This window comes from Amblyomma americanum, chromosome 4 (assembly GCF_052857255.1).
Source record: "Amblyomma americanum isolate KBUSLIRL-KWMA chromosome 4, ASM5285725v1, whole genome shotgun sequence".
Classification (NCBI taxonomy): domain Eukaryota; kingdom Metazoa; phylum Arthropoda; class Arachnida; order Ixodida; family Ixodidae; genus Amblyomma; species Amblyomma americanum.
Window position 1 is genome coordinate 80038605 of NC_135500.1, and position 20880 is coordinate 80059484.

Genomic DNA, 20880 nt, shown 5'->3' on the forward strand with positions numbered 1-20880 from the left:
CCACGTATTCGTTCCGGTCATCAGGCGACGAAGTACAGTATCAGTGTTGCCCTCTTCAGTCACGCTGGGATTAAACAATTGCCTGAGTGCCGCGCCCTCGACAGAGCCTCCGCGTTCCGGTCATCAGTGCAAGATCTTTCAACCCCTGCTGGGAGACAGTGTGCATTCCTGTGTCACGCAGGCGCCTTCCGGGTCCACATGGCCGCAGTCCGGACACACGTGCGCGCCCACCTGGAGGCCGCGGGGACGACAACGTGACCGGGTCCTGTTCCCTTTCCCTCGACAGAGCTGCGAGAGAACTTAAGGACCGCCCTGCCGGGGGTGGTACCATCAGTGCCATCATGTGATTGACATCATTCTTCGAACTATGTTCCCAGTTAGGGATCTGGGGAATACGAAGAGTATTTAAGGAGCTGCTGGTTTTGTACCAGAGGAGAGCCGCGCCTTATTAAGAAATACCAGTGAGTCCCGACTGCTAAGAAGATGTAAATAGTCTTTGTATAAAGTTTTCCAAGTTTTTTTCCTCCGATCGACCTCATATCTTCTCCGCCCCAGTCACTCTATCTGAATTCCAACAACTGGTGGCAGCGGTGGGATGCTGCTACCTGAATCGCAACAACTGGATGGCAACAGTGGGACGTCCACATGACGGCTCCAACTGACCTCGGCAGCTACGGGACTGACGGGTGTCAGCTATACCTTGGCAGTGTGAGTGCCCAATGTTTTTCGTTCATTTCGCCAGACCGTACTAGCAAAGGCAGATGCTAGGTGTGGATTCCTGTTGTCTGAGAAATTGATTTAGGGAGACTCTTTTGTCCACATCAAGCTAGTGCTTTTGTTTTAGTGGGCTTGCTAACGCATGGTGGAACTCACGATGGAGAAGTTAAAAGTGCAGGAGCTGCTCGAAATTTGCCAGGAGCTGGGGATTTCGCTACGTTCTGCGAAAAGAAAAAAAAATAAATTCTCGAGGTTATTCGGCAGGAGGAGGTGACTGTTGAGGAGGTCGGCGAGGCTTGGGAAACGATTGTTGGAAGCAAAGAAGAGCAGAAAAGACGGGAGTTGTGCGAGCAGAAAGAAAAAGAGCTTCGGTTGGCTCAAGAGAGTTGATGGGTACGTGAGGCAGAGGAAAAAGCGAGAGAACATGCTCGAAAATTGAAGGAGCTCGAAATCGCGTCGAATTGAGGGAATATGGCGCGTCTTAGCCCTGTAGCTTCGGTAGAGGAGCAAGGGAGGGAGAGATAGCAGGATCTCGTCCCACCATACCGCGTGGGAGGCGATATTGCACTCTTTTTGGTAAATTTCTAACGTGCATGCGGGAAGGTACACATCGACAAGAGCGCTTGGTCGGAGAAGTTACTTCCTCTCCCTCCGTGCGAAGCATCCGAAGTGGTGGCTCGCCTCTCACGGGAAGAGTGTGATGACTACGAGAAGGTAAAGAGCGCACTGCTTAGGAAGTAGCCGCTTTCTGCCGAAGCCTTTAGGCAGCGACTCAGGCAGGCAAAGAAAGGCGGAGAGTCGCACACTGACTTCGCGTACCGGCTAAAGTCAACTTAAACGAGTTGCTTAAGACCGCTGAGGTGCACGGAAGTCATGACAAGATCCTGGAGTGCATCGCACTAGAGCAGTACTATAGCGCGATTCCAGAAGATCTGAGAATATGGCTGCAAGAAAGGCCAACAGATATAGACCTAGACAATGCGGCACAGCTCGCAGACGAGTATTACGTTCGCCGAAACATCCAAAGCAAGGCAGGGTACGATAACAGGTAGGAAAGGGAGAGACCTATTTAAAGAGAATCCCCGACCGAAAGGTGCCACCAGCACGCCGGGTTGACCGAGCAGAGGATGCGGGATCAAAAGGAGGAGGTAGCGAAAAAAAGATTCAGTCACCCAAATCTGCCGATTCGCCGACACAGCGGGCACCTGGAGCTCGCACGTTTGAAGCGCGAAAGCCCATTGTCTGCTATAATTGCAACAAGCAGGGTCACGTCTCATTGAACGGCAAACAGCAAAAGATGGCGTTTGCGTGCATGCGAGAGTGGGAGGAAAACCTTAAATTGCTGGAGCCATACATGCGGGACGTGGTGATAAATGGCAAGAAATTCAGAGCACTGCGAGATCCAGCGGCTACCATGGATGTTGCTCAAACGTCCTGTGTTTTCTCCACAGACTATACCGCTGAATGCGCCTGGATTAAGCAGGGGACCTTTGGCCGGCTAGACAGAGAAGCGGCAGTTAGCGCAAACTTGCCGACACACTTGCCCTACCTGTTTTCGAACAAATCCGAGCAGCTGCTGAAAGAGAAAGGTCTCTCTTTCACCTCGGGCTTGGCTTGCATGTCGCTAACACGTTCTCAAGCGCGAGAGCTCGCAAAGAAACTCGACTACGCTCCGGTAAATGAAATGAGCAGGCACCGAACCCTTCTCCCGACCAGCCGGGGGATCCTTGCAGGAAAACTGATCCGCCTAGTCAGCATGAGCATGACCATGAAGGTGTTCCTGAACCAGCGGTAGCTCATTAAATTCAAGGAACTGCCGATTCCGAAGAGAATGGGGAAACAGGAACCAACGCGAAGGGTTGGACATTAACACAATGCTTCGACTTGTTGGGAGGAGTAGACTAAGGTTGATAGGATAGCACTCATTGCAGAGCAGAAAACCGACCCATCGTAAGAGCTCTAAGCAGTAAGGTGAGAGAGGGAGTCGCCAGAAAGAACATCAGCTTTTATGAAAAATCAGGCCTTCAGTACCGGAAATACTGCGACTCAAAGGGACGCGCATGTGAGCAAATCCTAGTGCCTGAGAAGTACCGGCGGCAGCTTATAGAGCTCGCACACGGAAATACATGGGTGGGCCACCTGGGCATAAAGAAAACAAAAGGTAGATTAGCCCTCCAAAATTACTGGCATCGCTGCTGGAAAGATGTGGAACAGCTTATTAGATCCTGCGACACCTGCGAGCGGGTCGGCAAGTCGACGGATAAGTGGAAAGCGCCCATGACACTAGTTCCCGTCATTTCAGAGCCCTTTCGACGTCTCGTAATAGATACTGTCGGCCCGCTGCCAGCGTCCAACTGTGGTTGTCGCTACATTCTGACCTCACTGTGCGTGGCAACCAAATTTACCGAGGCCATTCCCTTGAAGGAGCTATGTTCCGCATGTGTTGTAGACGCCCTTTTGTCAATTTTCTCTCGCTTGGGGTTCCCTGCAGAGATACAAAGCGATAACGGGAGCGTGTTCACAAGCTGCTTGGCAACATCGTGCTTTGAACGGTGTGGGATTAAAATAATCCGCAGTTCCATTCACCACTCTCAGTCAAATCCAGTCGAGCGTATGCACTCAGTGCTAAAGCAGATACTTAGGTCTCTGTGTTTTGAGCATAACGGAGATTGGGAAGGCTGCATTCCAGCAGCACTCTTTGCAATGAGATCCGTCCCCCACGAAAGCACAGGATTGAACTCGGCTGAACTAGTCTATGGGCGTGACTTGAGGACCACGTTGCGCATGCTGAGGGAGTCATGGGAGGGTTACGGAGAGGATCCCTGTGTAGTGGAATATGTCCTGAAGCTACTAGAAAGACTTCCGAAAACCAGAGACCTCGTGGAAGCAAATGTCAGAGCAGCGCAGTCACTGTCTAAAGTGTACTACGAAAAATCGGCACGCAAGCGCACCTTTCAACCTGGCGACCAGGTGATGTTGCAGCGTCCGTCAAAAAGGAACAAGCTTGAGGTGCAATGGGAAGGGCCAGCTAAGGTAGTGTGCAAGATTTCGGACACCAACTATGAGGTAAAAATGAAGAACAAACACAATCGCATAATCCACAGTAATTTGATGAAGCCTTATGTGCAGCGTCAGGCCATGGTTAACATGGCGCTGAACATGCCACGAGAAGAGATCTCAGACATACCTTATGTCTTTCATGAGGACGAGCACGCAGCGAATGAGCTGCTAAATTCAATCGACACAGACCCACGTTTGACGGAAAGTCAACGAGGAGACATGAAAAACGTCATCCGCGAGTTTGGGGCGGTGCTTTCAAACAAGCCAGGAAAAGCAACCCTTATCCAACACGACATTCAGCTTTTCAGCAAACAGCCGATCACGAGCAAACCGTACCGTGTCTCTCCAAGACAAAAGTAAATCATTGAGACGGAGATCCGCCGTATGAGCGAATTTGGCGTCATAGTGCCCTGCGAAGGTGACTATACGTCTCCAATCATTATTGTAGAGGTTCCAGGCAAGGATCCGAGACCTTGCGTGGACTACCGGAGACTGAATTCAATCACAGTGGACCACACCTACCCCATTCCGAACATCGAGGAGAGGGTTGTAACAGTCGCTCAATCAGAATATATATCCACACTGGATTTAGTTCGTGGTTACTAGCAGGTGCACTCACTGAGCGCGCCAACATTTACGCAGCATTCATCTCCCCGGCTGCCACGTTTCGGGGTGTAATTTTGAGCTTCGGCTCGCAAAATGCTCCGTACTGTTTTTCAGAGTTAATAGACCAAGTGCTGCGGGGACTTGCAGATTTCGCACCCCCTTCCTTGACGACGTGGCCGTCTTCTCACAAAACTGGGAGGAGCACATTGCACACTTGCGTATTGTGTTGAGCCGACTGCTTGAGGCTGGTTTAACGGTAAGGGCGGGAAAATGCCACCTGTGGTGCGCCGAAGTGAACTATCTTGGGCACGTGGTTGGACGAGGCAAACGCAGACCTGCAGAAGTTCAAGTCGCTGCCGTGGTGGACTACCATCGCCCAACAACAAAATCAGAATTCGGGGCTTTTCTTGGCCTAGCGGGCTGTTATAAGCATTATGTAAAGGGCTACTCTGATGTAGCCAGCCCTCTGACCGACGCGCTGAGAAAAAGTGAGCCTACCAATCTTTCTTGAGACCAAAAGAAAGAGAAGGCATTTCAGGGTCTGAAAACGGCCCTAAGCGAGCGCTGAATACTGGCAGGGCCAGATTTCTCGAAACCCTTTATCATACAATGTTATGCCAGCGACCGCGGGTTAGGCGCTATTCTTTGCCAGGAAAGCGATGGCAGGCACACCCGGCCTGTTCTTTACTTGAGCCGCAAACTCAGCACGCGGGAAGAGGCGTATAGCACGTCTGAAAAAAAATGCGCATGCCTCGTTTGGGCTATTGACAAACTGGCATGCTACGTCTCCGGGTCCCGTTTCACAGTAGAAACGGACCATTGCCCTTAGACTTGGCTGCACAATATGTCGCCCAAAAATGGTCGTCTACTGAGGTGGAGCCTGACACTCCAGCACCACAGCTTCGAGGTTCGCTACAAGAAAGGCAAGCTCCACACAAATGCCGACGGGCTAAGCTTAGCCTTTTAGCTGGTAAAGATTTTACCAAAAGGGGATGTCCCCCCAAATTTTTAGCTTTAGAGATTTATTTCATATTCTCTTTCTACTGGAGAGCGTATATCTCCCACTTTCTTTGCAGTAATGTTGTTCATAATCAGGTATTACACCTAGGAGAACGTTTTCCTTATTTCAGCCAAGGATAAATAAGAGCGAGTGGTGTAACGTACCTTGACTCTGGGTATTGGGGCGGGAAAAATTGAACGCCACGTCTGCCAAATCCAGTCACCTATTCCCGTACCGCGTGCCCTCTAAGCACCAACCTGATTTCATTTAGCGAATTTTTTTGCTTCAAAGTGTGCATCGAGCGGGAGCACACGCCTTGGACAGATGCCCTGTCTGAACTCCTCGTCGGGAGACACCATGTGTTCATTCAGGCAAAAAATTTGATCTCTTCAAGTTTTAGTTGAAGTTTTTTTGATAAATGCAGTTTTGGCCCTGACTTTTGGTCTGGCGGGATGAGGGGGTTCTGAGGGCACTTGCTTTTGTCGGGTGTGGTTTGGCGTCTGTGATTACTTTTGGCTAGCATTACAGAGAATTTCCCAAAACGGCCATCTGACGAGGGGAAGCGATGCCGAGCTTCGGCTCTGAAGGTCATCCCAAGACTACCATAGAGCATGTTTCCTGGCACGCCCAGTCAGCCAAGCTACGTGCGAGCAGTTCATCTTCCGGGCGCAATATCTGGCGGCGGGGGTGCTGTTGTGCTCGCGCTTCCTTCCTGCTGTTGAGTTCGGCGAATTTGGACATGGGGAGGATTCTCTGAGTACCACCGCGAGGGTGGGTGAGCCTTCTGGGGGAAACGTGGCTGCAGGAATGCCGGAAGCAGCGACGATAATAGCGTCCCCACGTGTTCGAACAGGAATACCAGAAGCTGTGACGACCGTAGCGTCCCCACGTATTCGTTCCGGTCATCATGCGACGAAGTACAGGATCAGTGTAGCCCTCTTCAGTCACGCTGGGATTGAACAATTGCCCGAGTGCCGTGCCTTCGACAGAGGTTCCGCGTTCCGGCCATCAGTACAAGATCTTTCAACCCGTGCTGGGAGACAGTCTGCATTCCTGTTTCACGCAGGCACCTTCCGGGTCCACATGGGCGCGTTCCGGACACACGTGCGCGCCCGCCTGGAGGCCGCGGGGTCGACAACGTGACCGTGTCCCTTTTCCCTCGACCGAGTGGGCGGGCGTGGTCTCACTGGGCGGTGACTGTTCGTATCACTAGCTTCTGATTGCTTGATTGTCTTTCGCTTTTGCAGGGCGCTTGCAGGTCGCTAGGGGCGCATGTCGACGTCCTCTCCTGGCCAGGGGAACTCCCCCTGGTCGGCCAGCCTCCCCCCTAACCAACTCCCCCTGGACGCCTTCTTTCGGGGTGGCGTCGGCACTATTCCCGTGGCCTTGGTTCCATCGGATGGTGGCGCCTTCGACTCAATAACCCGGATGCGGTTCAGACTGCGCTACAGGCGATCACGCCTCACTTCTTAAAAATCTGTGATGTCCGGCAGTACGGTAGAGGAGGCGTGGTGTGCAGGACGGCCGACCAGGCCTGCATCATGTATTTGTTAACGTGCACAGCTTTTGCAAAGCCAGTCGGTAAGCGCATTTATACCTGCCGCACTTGGCGTTCTCTACAGGGCTGGTGCGAGGGGTTGACCCACGCCTTAGCCCTAAGGAAACGCTAGAGAAACTCTCCTCCGCAGGGGTGATTTCTGTACATCAGTGCACTCGGGTCGTTGAGGAAACAAAACTTCAACTGAAACGGTAATTGCCACGTTTGCGGGTCTCTCCTGTCCATCTGAGTTAAAGGTGTGGCCCCTGGTTTTCAGGGTCGATCCGTATTCTTCAAGGCCACTTCAATGCCGCAACTGCTGGAGGTTCGGCCACAGCGCGAACGGCTGCAAGTCGAGCTCAAGGTGCAGTGTGTGTGGTGGTAATCATGACCGTGTAGGAATTTGTTCAAAAGATGAGCTGTGTTGCTTGTGCAGCGGTAGTCACTCCGCCACATATTCTAATTGCCCTGCGAGGGCTGAGGAGGTTAAGGTGTTGGAGGTGCTGGAAAAGTTCCGGTGCTCAAGGCGTGAGGCTATGGCTATTGTTAAGGAAAGGACGTACGGGTACTCAAGTGTGGCAGCACGGCAGACGACTGCGGTCATGGATTCAAGCCTGTCAGATGCGATTGCTACAGCGGTTGAAAAGGCAATGGCCAAGGTCATGGATCGGCTAGTGAATTCAATAACAGAGTGCATATCGCAAGTCATGGTGGCGCAAATGACATCTTCAATAATGACCTCCAATGCTGCGTTGAAGACATCCGTGGATCCTGCAGTACCTACTGAATTCAGTGCGGAGACGCCTTTCCTTGTTTCAATGCAGCCGCAAAACAAGCGCACGCCTCCAAATCTGTACCTGAAGTCACGACCGGAGCAACTGATGGGTGTGTTGAGCTGATGGAGCTCGATGCTCGAGCTCAGAAACGTAGCCGGTCTCCTTTGGCCGTTGCTGGTCCGTCTAGCTCCCCTCAATCCAAAACAAAAAGAGTAATTCAGGAAAAATTGGTCACCGCAACATTTTGGAAAAGGCAGTTGCTGCTGCAGATCTCTCGGCAGAATAGGGTCTCTGAGAGTGCTGCAGTGGAACTGCCGTTCCATTCAATCAGCTTTCACTGATTTAGTAACTCTTTCAAATCGATTTTCTCCTCATGTCATTGCGCTTCAAGAAACCTGGTTGTCGAAAGAGTTTTCACTTCAAATGGAACATTATCGAATTTTTAGAATCGACCGCCCATCAAGGGGGGGGGGGGGGTTTGCTTCTGCTGGTTTCATACAGATTCTGTCATAAGGCACGATTGGTGTTTCAGCGGGTGGACGCTCATTGCGAAATTCAGGCAGTGGATCTTTCAGTTCCTGGTTTCCATCCCATTACTGTCGCAAATGTATATTTTCCATCTGGGGTTCATGACACACGGCCATTAGATTCCTTACTCTCTGTCAGCAGATCACATGTGTTGCTTGTTGGGGATTTCAATTCGCATCACTTGACCTTGGGGTTATCGCACAGACCAGTGCGGTTTGCGTTTATGGGATTGGGCTTGTGTGAATAACCTAAACTGTCTTAACTCGGGTTTTCCGACCTTTCTCCGTGGGCACTCCCGATCAGCATTGGATTTAAAGTTTTCAACCCCAGGGGTAGCAGCTTCCTCCTGGACTCCGGTTGACTCTGCAACAAAAAATGACAATTTCCCACTCACTTTTGACATTGTGTGTCCGATGACTTCTACCGGCGGATTCAGTTGCACCCTAGTGGATTACAACAAGTTCAAAAGTTCACTCAGTTAATAACTACACTCTTTGCCGAATTCGTCTCAGGAGAGAGCAGGGTGTTAGGCTTATGCTCTATTTGAGATCGGGTACGGAGGCAATCAGACTTTACAGTGTGCGATAGCATAGGCACTTCTCAGAGCCCTTGGTGGAATGCAGAATGTTCAATAGATTATAGGCGGCGCAAGGCAGCCTGGAAGAAACTTATCCATAATCAATGTCCCCGGAATTGGATCGATTATAAGTTTCTTGCAGCTACCTTCAAGCGCACAGTCGCTAGGGCAAAAGAAAAATAAATATGATGAAGAGAATTATGACCATCTATCAAAATCTAATAACAGACAAGCCTTGTTTCGCTTTCTGAGGTCAAGGAACAGGCTGCCACCGCCTAACAACGTTCCCTCTAATGTGCTGACTCCAGTAGAGCTTGCCAGGTCATTAGAAGAAATTCGCAAAGGCTTGGAACACCGTTTTTCGGCTGCGCTCTCTCGCCCACAACTGCTTGGGAACTATGATGATTTCCTTAATGTCTCGGTTTCTGAGCTCTCCCAGGTGATAAATCGGTTACCTTCTGCAGCTCCTGGTCCTGACCGTGTCACCTCTGCGATGATTAAAATACTGTTCGACGAATCCCCCAATGCTATATTGAAGCTGGTAAATTACTCCATTAGAACCCCATGGATCCCGGATGTATGGCGTGTTTCCAAAATTATCCCGGTGCTTAAAAAGCCAGGCGAAGGGTTGGTCTTAGACAACATTCGACCAAATTCATTGACATCGAATCTGGTGAAATTGGTTGAACGCGTGCTGTATGGACGAATCATGCCCATTATTACTGAAAAGGGACTACTAAACCCCTTTCAGATTGGTTTCAAGCCTGGGTGCTCAATATGGTGTGCGCATACTGACCTCGAAAGCCGTGTCCGACGCGCCGGCGTCGACAGTATGCTGCACTGGTAACTCTAGACATCTCGAAAGCATATGACAGTGTCGAACATGGGCCTCTGATGTACAGACTACGTGCTCTGGGCTTGCCAAGTTATTTTGTGGAATGGGTGTCAGCTTTCCTGGCTGACAGAGAATTTTATTGTTGTCAACGAGGAGTTTCTACAAGAAAATTTCATCAATCTAGAGGTGTGCCTCAAGGTGCAGTTCTCTCCCCTGTTCTATTCAACCTCTTACTCAGTTCGATTCCGACTTCCCCTGACGTGACTACGTACGTGTATGCAGACGATATAGCTTTCTTTGCTGCTGCGAGTGATTTACATTATGTGTATATCGTTTTACAGTCATATTTAAATTCCCTTGACCGATGGTTATCTGAAATACACTTAAGTCTTATTGTAAACAAGTGCGCTTTGTTACCTTTTCCGGTTACTCAACAGGTACACATTTCATTGTCTTATCGTCATCATGTCATTCCTCAGGTATGTTCCCTAAAGTATCTCGGGGTAACTTATGACTCCTCCCTCTCTTGGCGGTCACATATAGATCAGGTTGCTGCGAAAGGGATTCGGGCGGTAGGCCTTCTGCGAAGGATGAGCAGCCCTCGCTGCGGTATGCGCAGACATGCTCTGCTGCTGATTTATAAAATGTATATCCGGCCAATCTTGGAATTCAGTTGCGTTTTGTTTTCTGGAGCAGCTGCATACAAACTGCGCCCACTTCTGCTCTTAGAGCGAGAAGCTCTGCGCCTGTGTTTGGGTGTCCCTAAATACGTGGCAAACAATGTTTTGTATCTGGAAGCGCGGGTGCCGTCTCTTACTGCAAGGTTTCGCCTTTTGACAGTACAAATGTTTTTAAAGTTTTGCGACTCGGACCAGCATGCATCCGAGTTGATCTTCCTAGGGCAGCGAGCGGAGTTCTTGGGTGTCGGATGGTCTCGCCTTCAAACTCCCCAAATCTGCTTCGTTGAATCTTTGCTGGGCCCACTCAACGTGCGAATACCTGAAATTGTTCCGGTGCGGTCCATCCCTGCAAATGTGTCTATCATCTACGATGACATTTATCCACGTAATGCAAAATTACTGCCTTTCTCATGGTTAAATAGTATGTTGCAGGATTATTTGTCGACCATCAGCTCACATGTTGCAATTGCGACTGATGGCTCGGTGTGTGCAGAAAAGGCAGGTGTAGGTATTTACTCCCAGTCCCTTGACTGGTCTTTTTCTCTCCGTCTCCAAGATTTTACTCCTATCTATCTGGCTGAGTTTCTAGCAGTGGTTCTCGCTCTGCGCAAGGTACCAATTTCTTTATCAGCAGTAATAATAATTACGGACTCGTTATCTTTATGCACTTCCCTCTCGGCGTCCACTGAATCGCAGCTCTTTCGGATTCCAAAATTCCTGATCCCTCCACACATCACATCAATTCGATTTCTTTGGGTTCCTGGGCACAGGGGTCTTCTATTAAATGAATCAGCTGATGCTTTAGTGAAGGCAGCCCTGAGTGGACCGATTGTTAACCCGCTTCCAACAACTGCTTACATCACGGCGGCACGCTTTCGACGGTACACTGTAATGAACGAATTGGGCGCATCAGCGCTTACTTCCTTGGACGACTTCCAGCACCTACTGTTCCCATGGAGAAGCTCAGTCTGGCGATCGCGCAATCTTAAAGTTTCCTTCACGAGGCTTTGTTGCCAAGTGCCGCAACTAAATTTTTACCTATACAGGCCTGGTCTGGCGATCTCCCCATTGTGTCCGTATTGTGCGGAGCCGGAAACAATAGAGCACTTTCTTCTTTTTTGCCGTCGCTACTCATCGATTAGGAGGCGACTATTAGAAGTTCCAATACAGAATCTCAGTTTGCGCCTGCCTTCTGCGGTTGTTCTGTCTCTTGGCGCTTCTATGCTTGGCCATACCAATGGGAATGTTTGCTCTGCCGTTCAAAATTATCTACTAGAATCAAATCGTCTACCTTCATGAGCTTTCGTCCTGCCCATCCCATTATCAGCTTCTGTATTTCGGATTTTACAACCACTTATAGTAATCCCTACCCCTTCTTTGCCTAAATTTTAGTTTGTATGACCCCCTAACCTCCTGCAACCACCTCGGCTACGAAAACTGTGCAATCCAAATTTTGGTAGGTCATCCCAAGCTTGCCACATGCAAGTGGTCATTTAAATAGTCACCGCCTGGTTATGGCCAATCCCCCTTGTGGGTATGTGCCATTGTGTGAGGTCAACAACAACAACAACCACAGTGCCATCGTGTGAGTGGACATCATTCTTCGAACTATATTCCCCAGCTAGGGTTCTGGGGAATACGAAGAGTGTTTAAGGAGCTGCTGGTTTGGTACCAGAGGAGAGCCCCCTTCTTAAGAGATACCAGAAACTCCCGACTGCTAAGAAGATGTAAATAGTCTTTGTATTAAGTTTTCCAAGTTTTCTTCCTCCGATCGTCCTCGCCTCTTCTCCGCCCCAGGCACGCTACCTGAATCCCAACAAATGGTGGCAGCGGTGGGATGCTGCTACCTGAATTCCAACAGCGTGTGTGTGTGTGTGTGTGAGTGTGTGTGTGTGTGTGAGTGTGTGTGTGTGCGTGCGTGTGTGTGTGTGTGCGTGTGTGTGTGTGTGTGTGTGTGTGTGTGTGTGTGTGTGTGTGTGTGTGTGTGTGTGTGTGTGTGTGTGTGTGTGTGTGTGTGTGTGTGTGTGTGTGTGTGTGTGTGTGTGTGTGTGTGTGTGTGTGTGTGTGTGTGTGTGTGTGTGTGTGTGTGTGTGTGTGTGTGTGTGTGTGTGTGTGTGTGTGTGTGTGTGTGTGTGTGTGTGTGTGTGTGTGTGTGTGTGTGTGTGTGTGTGTGTGTGTGTGTGTGTGTGTGTGTGTGTGTGTGTGTGTGTGTGTGTGTGTGTGTGTGTGTGTGTGTGTGTGTGTGTGTGTGTGTGTGTGTGTGTGTGTGTGTGTGTGTGTGTGTGTGTGTGTGTGTGTGTGTGTGTGTGTGTGTGTGTGTGTGTGTGTGTGTGTGTGTGTGTGTGTGTGTGTGTGTGTGTGTGTGTGTGTGTGTGTGTGTGTGTGTGTGTGTGTGTGTGTGTGTGTGTGTGTGTGTGTGTGTGTGTGTGTGTGTGTGTGTGTGTGTGTGTGTGTGTGTGTGTGTGTGTGTGTGTGTGTGTGTGTGTGTGTGTGTGTGTGTGTGTGTGTGTGTGTGTGTGTGTGTGTGTGTGTGTGTGTGTGTGTGTGTGTGTGTGTGTGTGTGTGTGTGTGTGTGTGTGTGTGTGTGTGTGTGTGTGTGTGTGTGTGTGTGTGTGTGTGTGTGTGTGTGTGTGTGTGTGTGTGTGTGTGTGTGTGTGTGTGTGTGTGTGTGTGTGTGTGTGTGTGTGTGTGTGTGTGTGTGTGTGTGTGTGTGTGTGTGTGTGTGTGTGTGTGTGTGTGTGTGTGTGTGTGTGTGTGTGTGTGTGTGTGTGTGTGTGTGTGTGTGTGTGTGTGTGTGTGTGTGTGTGTGTGTGTGTGTGTGTGTGTGTGTGTGTGTGTGTGGTTGCATCCTTGTCTTCTTCGCCCTGATTTTCCAAACATAGATATTCACCAACTTACCAAGCTCAGCATGGTCCTCTATTTCAGAGGCCCCACTTCCCTCGTGAGGAGCGCAAATGAGGGTTTCACTTTGCTGAACTCACACTAGCACCTCAAGCATTCAGCACGCCAGAATGGTTGTGGCGAGTTGGGGTTATCGGGATTTAATGAAGCACAAACATTTAAGGTCAAAGAACTAGTAAAAAAAGAATGAATAATGGGTTTCCAATGAAGAATTTCGCCTAGTTTTTTTTCGACCTCTTTGGACTGTACTAAAATGTACCATCAGCTGAGTTCTCTATTAATTTTCACGAAAAATTTATGTTTTTAAGCCGGAGACAATCTCATTTTCATTTTACGTACCTGCAATTCAAGAACGGAAGCAAAATAGTGTGCTCCGTACTGAGCCCGGAAACATGTCAGCAGAAATAAGACGTCGTAATGCGCGAAATCTGCTTGTTGGTTAAGCTAGTGGATAAATTCGGAAAATCTGAGCCCCGTGGCTCGCAGCACCACCGAAAACAACACTGGAAATCCGCAACAAAACCATAACCTTCTGCTTGCGGCTTGCACGTTGACTCCTCAAAGAAATCTAGTATCCCGAGTGAATAAACAATAGAATAATAAATTATGGCAGCTAATTAAATTCGTCAACTCCTGAAATGGACACAAAGGCAACTCCGTTTACTTGTTTTTCCCAGTGATTATATATTGTGGGGCCTTTTCTGGTTATGCTGATGTTTTTTTCAGCAACAAACTACACATTTATGTCTGGGAAAATCGGGTTCCCGCCGGTTCAAACTCGTGACTTCAAGGACGGAAAAGACTCCGCGATCACCGTTTGGAAGTGAATGGCGGTCTACCCTGGTCTCAGAGAGCTCAGAAAAAGAAACTTTTCGTAGTTTGCTTCAGAAACTGGCTGGTGTCGCCTATACCTGTAATACATTGATTCGTTTTTTTACCTTACAAAGGCTACATCTTCTGTGAAATTGTCGTCTTTGTCCTTAATACGCGATAATCGATTGACGTAGAAAAAATTCGCTTCGTCCTAAGTCCTCTCCGTGACTATCCTATCGATATCTGCTTACAATGTCGGGGACACTTGAAGTCAAAATCATTAAAAACACACTGCTGCAAAAAGTCCGTACGCTACTTATTATTACCGCAATAATGACCCTAAACGATCAATCTTTGAAGAGAATTCGAGCAATGGACCAATATCACAGACAGAGGTAAAGAGGTAGTGATAAGGCAAGGAAGTTAACCAATAGGGTGTCCGCTACCCTGCACTGGGGAAGAAGCATGACGGAATTGACAAGGGAAATAGAGAAGGGGCGAAGGGCACAGTCACAATTGGTACCCCAAGCCAGTCGCTGTCAGGAAGCTGAACAGTGGCTTGTATGCCTTCAGGGCAGCCGATTGCTGTGGCACAACGCAGCTTATTTTTTCGGTTTCCAAAGCAGGGCACTGACACGGGCAATGTACAATTGCCGCAGCTACATCTTTGACAAGCAGCGCTGTCGTCCATCCCAATCCGGAACGAGTATCGCTCTGTAAATGCAACACCGAGCCATAGACAACTTGTCAGGAGTTCAATCTACGCCATGCGCAGAGTACCAGCTTTACAACGACAGCTCTCTACAAAGTGCGCGCCGCCATGTAGGAGCCGCCATGTAGGAGACGCCGGTCGACGCATTGACCTACATAACTGGGGATTTGCGTAACAGGTCGCTGTGAATGAATGGTCAGCGGGGATTGCGAACGTCTGCGTCGGTGGTTCAGTCGTAGAATACTCGCCTGCCAGGCGGGTGGCCCGGGTTCGATTCCCGGCTGACGCAGTTCTTTTTTTTCCTTTGTACGATGCCTTTTCAGTGAGAGTTCGTGTTTTTTTTTCCTACCCTCTGCGTGGTAAAGTTACCAACTGACGATTTTTGCGTTCTAGACGATGTTCCATTATTCATCCGCAATGGAAGAGTTTGTAATAAAACCTCATGCTGAACTCACCCTTGTTTGCAGCTGGAAGAAACCGCATGCGAGTCAATCTCTTTTCTGGGCGGTGTAAAGGAATAAACGAGGCGCAGCTAAGAAATCACTGTTTGGCGTGAAGGTCCAGCGGTCAATGCGCGCTTTGAGAGCATTTAAAACCAATTGCACTAATGGTGAAGATTTTAGTTCAGCAGATTAATTACAAAACCAGGAGATTAAGTAAGCAAGGCCCAGCGATTGTCTCTCTGCCATTCTGTTTCGCACAGAACAAGCTAGTAGTGTAAGACTGAAAACAGGCTTCAGAATCTTCAGTGGCTGGCACTCAACGAAGAAGACGACGAGAAGCGCCAAACACTGCAAAGCTCGAGCGCCGAACACTCCGAAGCTCGAGCGCCGAACGCTCGGTCGCTCGTGCGTGCTCTGCACTGAGCGTGGTCTCTGATCTGTGCCTGGACAGTTCCGCTGGTTGTTCCTGACGCTGTGCTTATAACTGTGCTGTGCTCTTATTACTGTGCTGTGCTGTGGTGTGCTTTGTGTGCTGTATTAGTAGTATGCTGTGTTCTTATTACAATTGGTGGAGGTGCCAACGATCCCTCGCCCTGGAGCTTCGCACCTGCGCATTGCCTACCACCTCTGCAATTCCTGAGACCGTCACCCAAACCGCTTCACTGCTTCCGACGGCTGTCTTCTGTTCCGGCGCCGCGCGGCAGCGTGACCCGACCATCTTCAGCGGCACAGACGACACGGATGTGGAGGATTGGTTGGCCTCCTACGAACGCGCAAGCGCATACAACAAGTGGGGCGATAGCGTCAAGCTCACCAACGTTACCTTTATCTGAGCGACGTAGCCAATCTCTGGTTTCGAAACCACGAGGCTGACATCTCAAGCTGGGCAGCTCTAAAGACCAGTCTGACAGAAGTATTTGGCCGTCCCGCAGTGCGAAAGCTTCGCGATGAGCAACGCTTGCGAAGTCAGGCCCAGCACACCGGTGAAAACTTCACCAGTTATATAGAAGATGTCGTCGACCTCTGCAGGCGTGTCAACCCTTCTATGAGCGACGCCGACAAGATCAGACACATTATGAAAGGCATTGAGAATGATGCCTTCCAGATGCTCGTCGCCAAAGATCCCCAGACTGTCTCCGGTGTCATCGGCTACTGCCAAAGCTTCGATGAGCTGCGCAAACAGCGCCTTTCCACCCGGCGTGCAGGCTTTCAGGAGGCCGCACTTTGCAGCTTGGCTCTCCCAGGGGACGATGCTCTGGACCAACAGTCGCTCCTCCAGAGCATCCAGTAGTTTATACGTGAGGAAGTCGCACGGCAGCTATCTTTGTCTACCTGCCCGCCTACGCCTGCGCCGTCGCTCACTCCCAACCTACAGCGTGTTATCGAGGAGCAGGTCGCTGAAGTCCTGCCACCTCCTTCTCAGCCACCCGTGATCGCGGCTCGTCTGACGTACGCCGATGCCGTGGTGCGGTCGCGGCCCTCACCTGCTGCCCCTGTCTACAGGCCACCTACCCGGCAGTTAGAACCCCAGTGACCTGCAACCCCACATTACCGTCCGGTTGCCCGCCCCCGATCACAGCCGCAGCCACTCAACCCCTCGCGCACACATGACAACCGCCCTATTTGATAAGCCTGTGGCGTCGCTGGTCACGTGGCTCGTTTTTGTAGCAGTCGTGACCACCGTCCCTACGATTATAGGCGTGAGCTGACGTACGACCTACCGCCGTCGTCCTCGCCTGCGTCACACCTGCCGCCTCCGGATTCTTCTTCTCCTAGTTACCATCCCCGCTCCCACCGCTCGCCGTCTCCTGGCCGTCGTTCCCGTTCTCCAATGCTCCGCCGCCAACCCGCCGTCCACGCGGAAAACTAACCACCGCAGTTCCGTAGGCAAGAACTGCGTCACCAGCGGGTCACTCAAGACCTGTTTCTGCGCCTGCCAATATTATTACCGATTTAGTTGAAGGAGTCACCGTCGAAGCACTTGTTGACACTGGCGCAGCCGTTTCGGTTCTCAGTCATACCCTCTGTCGCAGACTCAAAAAAGTGACGACACCCCTCCCTCCCGTTTTTCTCCGGACGGCCAGCGTTCAGGACATTCGACTGTTAGCCGCCTGCACCGCCCACCTGCTCATCGGGAACGTTCCCTACACAATAGAGTTCATCGTCCTCGCCCGCTCCTCTCACGACGTTATCATTGGCTGGGACTTCCTCTCCTCCCATCACGCCGTAATTGACTGCGCCCGTGCTCAGCTTGACATGTCGCCCTACAGTGACGCCCCCTTGGACGTAACCGGTGCTGCTGCCGCTACTGTGGTCGTCTCAGAGGACACAGACGTTCCGCCTTTCTCTTCGGTGCTGGTGCCTCTTGTGCTGCGCTCTCAGATGCAACTTTGACTTATACCCCCTCTTTTCGATGCGCTGACCAGAAGTCTGTTTTGCTGCCTCATGCTGTACTGACAATTGGCCAACCCGTTCTCCTGCCCTACCACTTTACTCCGTGGCCAATCGCTTGGTAGCGTTGCCGTTCTCGATCCCGCCTCCGCATACCACCTCGTCGATAGCGCGGCCGGCTTTCACGTCAGCGCCATTACGCCTGTTCCCATCACGAATCAGTCGTCTGTAGATATTTTTCACCGTTCCGTCGACGCCGCCCTGACGTCTACCCAACGAGGCCAGCTTGTAGCCGTTCTGCAGCGTTTTCAAGCTTCGTTTGACGACCAGCAACCTTCCTTGGGCCGCACCACCACCGTTACCCACTGTATTGACACTGGAACCCATGCCCTTTTGCGCCAACGTTCGTACCGCGTGTCAGCCGCTGAGCGCAGCATCATTGACGTCCAGGTGACCGACATGCTCCAGCGTCACGTGATACAACCGTCGCACAGCCCGTGGGCATTGCCAGTGGTTGTGGTCAAGAAAAAAGACGGTTCCATCCGTTATTGCGTGGACTACCGTCGTCTGAATAATATTACACGCAAGGGCGTTTACCCTCTGCCCCGTATCGACGATGCCCTTGACTGCCTGCAGGGCTCCGAGTTCTTTTCTTCATTGGACTTGCGCTCCGGTTACTGGCAGGTGCCGATGGAGGAGGCCGATCGCCCAAAACCTGCTTTCGTCACACCCGACGGGCTCTTTGAATTTAATGTCATGCCCTTCGGCCTCTGCAACGCACTCGCCACATTCGAGCGCATGATGGACAACATACTCTGAGGGCTCAAATGGCAAACATGCATTTGTTATCTAGACGACGTTGTAATCTTTTCCCCGGACTTTCCGTCTCACCTACAGCGCCTCGAGACTGCTCTCCGCTGCCTGGCCGACGCTGGCCTCCAACTTAATTTGAAAAAGTGCCGCTTCGGAGCTCGGCAGCTCACCATTCTCGGTCATGTCGTATCGAAGGATGGCGTTTTCCCGGACCCGGCCAAGTTACGAGCTGTGGCAGAAATTCCAAAGCCCACTTCTGTAAAAGACCTCCGCAGCTTCGTCGGCCTCTGCTCCTAATTCCGCCGCTTTGTCCGCAATTTTGCCACTATCGTCGACCCCATGAACAAGCTCGTTTCCACCCACGACCTTTGGGCTGGTCGCCAGCCTGTGATGAAGCGTTTACGAGACTCCGTCGTCTCCTCAGCACTCCACCAATTCTGCGCCACTTCGACCCACGTTCTCCGACGGAACTTCAAACCGATGCCAGCGGCGTCGGCCTCGGTGCAGTACTCGCTCAACGCAAGCAAGGCTTTGACGAATACGTTGTCGCTTACGCTAGCCGGACACTCACAAAAGCTGAAGCCAACTATTCTGTCACCGATAAGGAGTGTTTCGCCATCCTTTGGGCGATCGTCAAATTTCGCCCCTTCCTGTACGGGCCGCCTTTTGACGTTGTCACCGATCACCACGCCCTCTGCTGGCTGTCCTCTTTGAAAGATCCCTCTGGTCGACTGGCGCGATGGGCTCTCCGACTACAAGAGCACGACATTCGCGTTATCTATCGTTCCGGCCGCAAACATGCCGATGCTGATGCCCTCTCACGTTCCCCTGTAGCATCTGAGGCAGCGCCTTGTATCCGCCCTGCCTTCTTTGAAGTTTGAGTTCGCTGATATGGCTTCCGAGCAACGCAAAGGCCCGTGGATCACTTGCCTTTTTGATCTCCTATCTGACCAATCGGCTCGACCTCCTTCCCGTATTCTCCGTCGTTAGTCCCACCATTTCGCCTTCCGAGACGACCTCCTTTACCGCCGCAACTCTCTCCCGGATGGTGGCAAGTGGCTTCTCGTCATTCCGACACATCTGCGCTCCTTCATTTGCTCTTCCTACCACGATGATCCCCAGTGTGCCCAAGCCGGATTGTTGAAGACTTTCACCCGTCTACGACAGCGGTACTACTGGCGTGGGATGGCCCGTTACGTCCGCCAGTTCGTTCAGTCCTGCACCACATGCCAGCGACGAAAACATCCACCTCGCCGACCCGCCGCTCCTATGCAGCCGCTGCCTTCCGCAGTACAGCCCTTCGAGCGTGTTGGCATCGATCTCTACGGCTCTCTTCCCAGCACATCAACCGGGAACCGCTGGATCATCGTTGCCATCGACCACCTTACACGTTACGCTGAAACATCGTCTTTACCATGCGCTACAGCCCATGACATTGCATCCTTCATTCTCCATCGTATCATTCTTCGCCATGGTGCGCCCAAAGACCTGCTCACTGATAGAGGCCCGGCCTTCTGTCAGAAGTTGTAGAAGCTCTCCTTCAAGAATGCAACGTTGTTTACCTCACCAGCTCCGCCTACCATCCCCAGACAAATGGCACGGTTGAGCGTTTTAATCGCACCCTCGGCGACATGCTGGCCGTGTATGTTGCTTCCGACCATTGCAACTGGGACGGCGTTCTCCCTTTTGTCACATACGCTTATGACTCCGCTGCTCAAGCCACCAACGGATTCTCTCCGTACTTTCTCCTGTACGGCCGTGAGCCTTCTTGCACAATGGACACCATTCTACTTTACCGCCCTGATGCTTCCGAGTTTACAACTCTTTCTCAAGCCGCAACTTATGCCAAAGAATGCCGACAGCTTGCCCGGTCCTTCACTTCTCACGCCCAGCAGCAGCAGAAAAGCACCCGCGATCCCCCTGCACTTCCTCCCGCTTACCTTCCTGACTCTTTGGTCTCAATCTGGGTACCCTCCTGAGGTCCCGGCCTTTCCTCCAAACTTGTTAGCAAGTACCAGGGACCCTACCGTATTCTTCAGCAGACATCCCCCATCAATCACCTCATCGAACCCCTTACGCCATCCCCTGATCATCGCCGCCGAGGCCGCGAAATTGTCCACACGACCCGCTTCAAACCTTACTACGACCCCGCCGTCGTCACATCGCCCTTGGCCGCCAGGATGGCGCCCTTTCGCCCGGGGGGAATTGCAAAACTGGACACGGGCTTTAGAATCTACAGAGGCTGGCGCTCAACGAAGAAGACGACGAGAAGCGCCGAACGCTCGGTCGCTCCTGCGTGTTCGGGACTGAGCGTGGCCTCTGATCTGTGCCTGGACGGTTCCGCATGGTTGTTCGTGACGCTGTGCTTATTACTGTGCTGTGCTCTTATTACTGTGCTGTGCTGTGGTGTGCTGTGTGTGCGGTATTAGTAGTGCGCTGTGTTCTTATTAAAGTAGAATTGTTTTCCGGTCACTGTGGCTTGGGTTCTAAT

At 51.2% G+C, this 20880-nt stretch overlaps 1 non-coding gene across 1 annotated transcript; it reads left to right on the forward strand.

Annotated features, from left to right (window-relative positions):
• Positions 1 to 14960: 14960 nt before the first annotated feature.
• On the forward strand, positions 14961 to 15031 carry TRNAG-GCC (transfer RNA glycine (anticodon GCC)). The gene has a single exon. It is a non-coding gene; the product is annotated as a tRNA-Gly (tRNA).
• The last annotated feature ends 5849 nt before the right edge of the window (positions 15032 to 20880 follow it).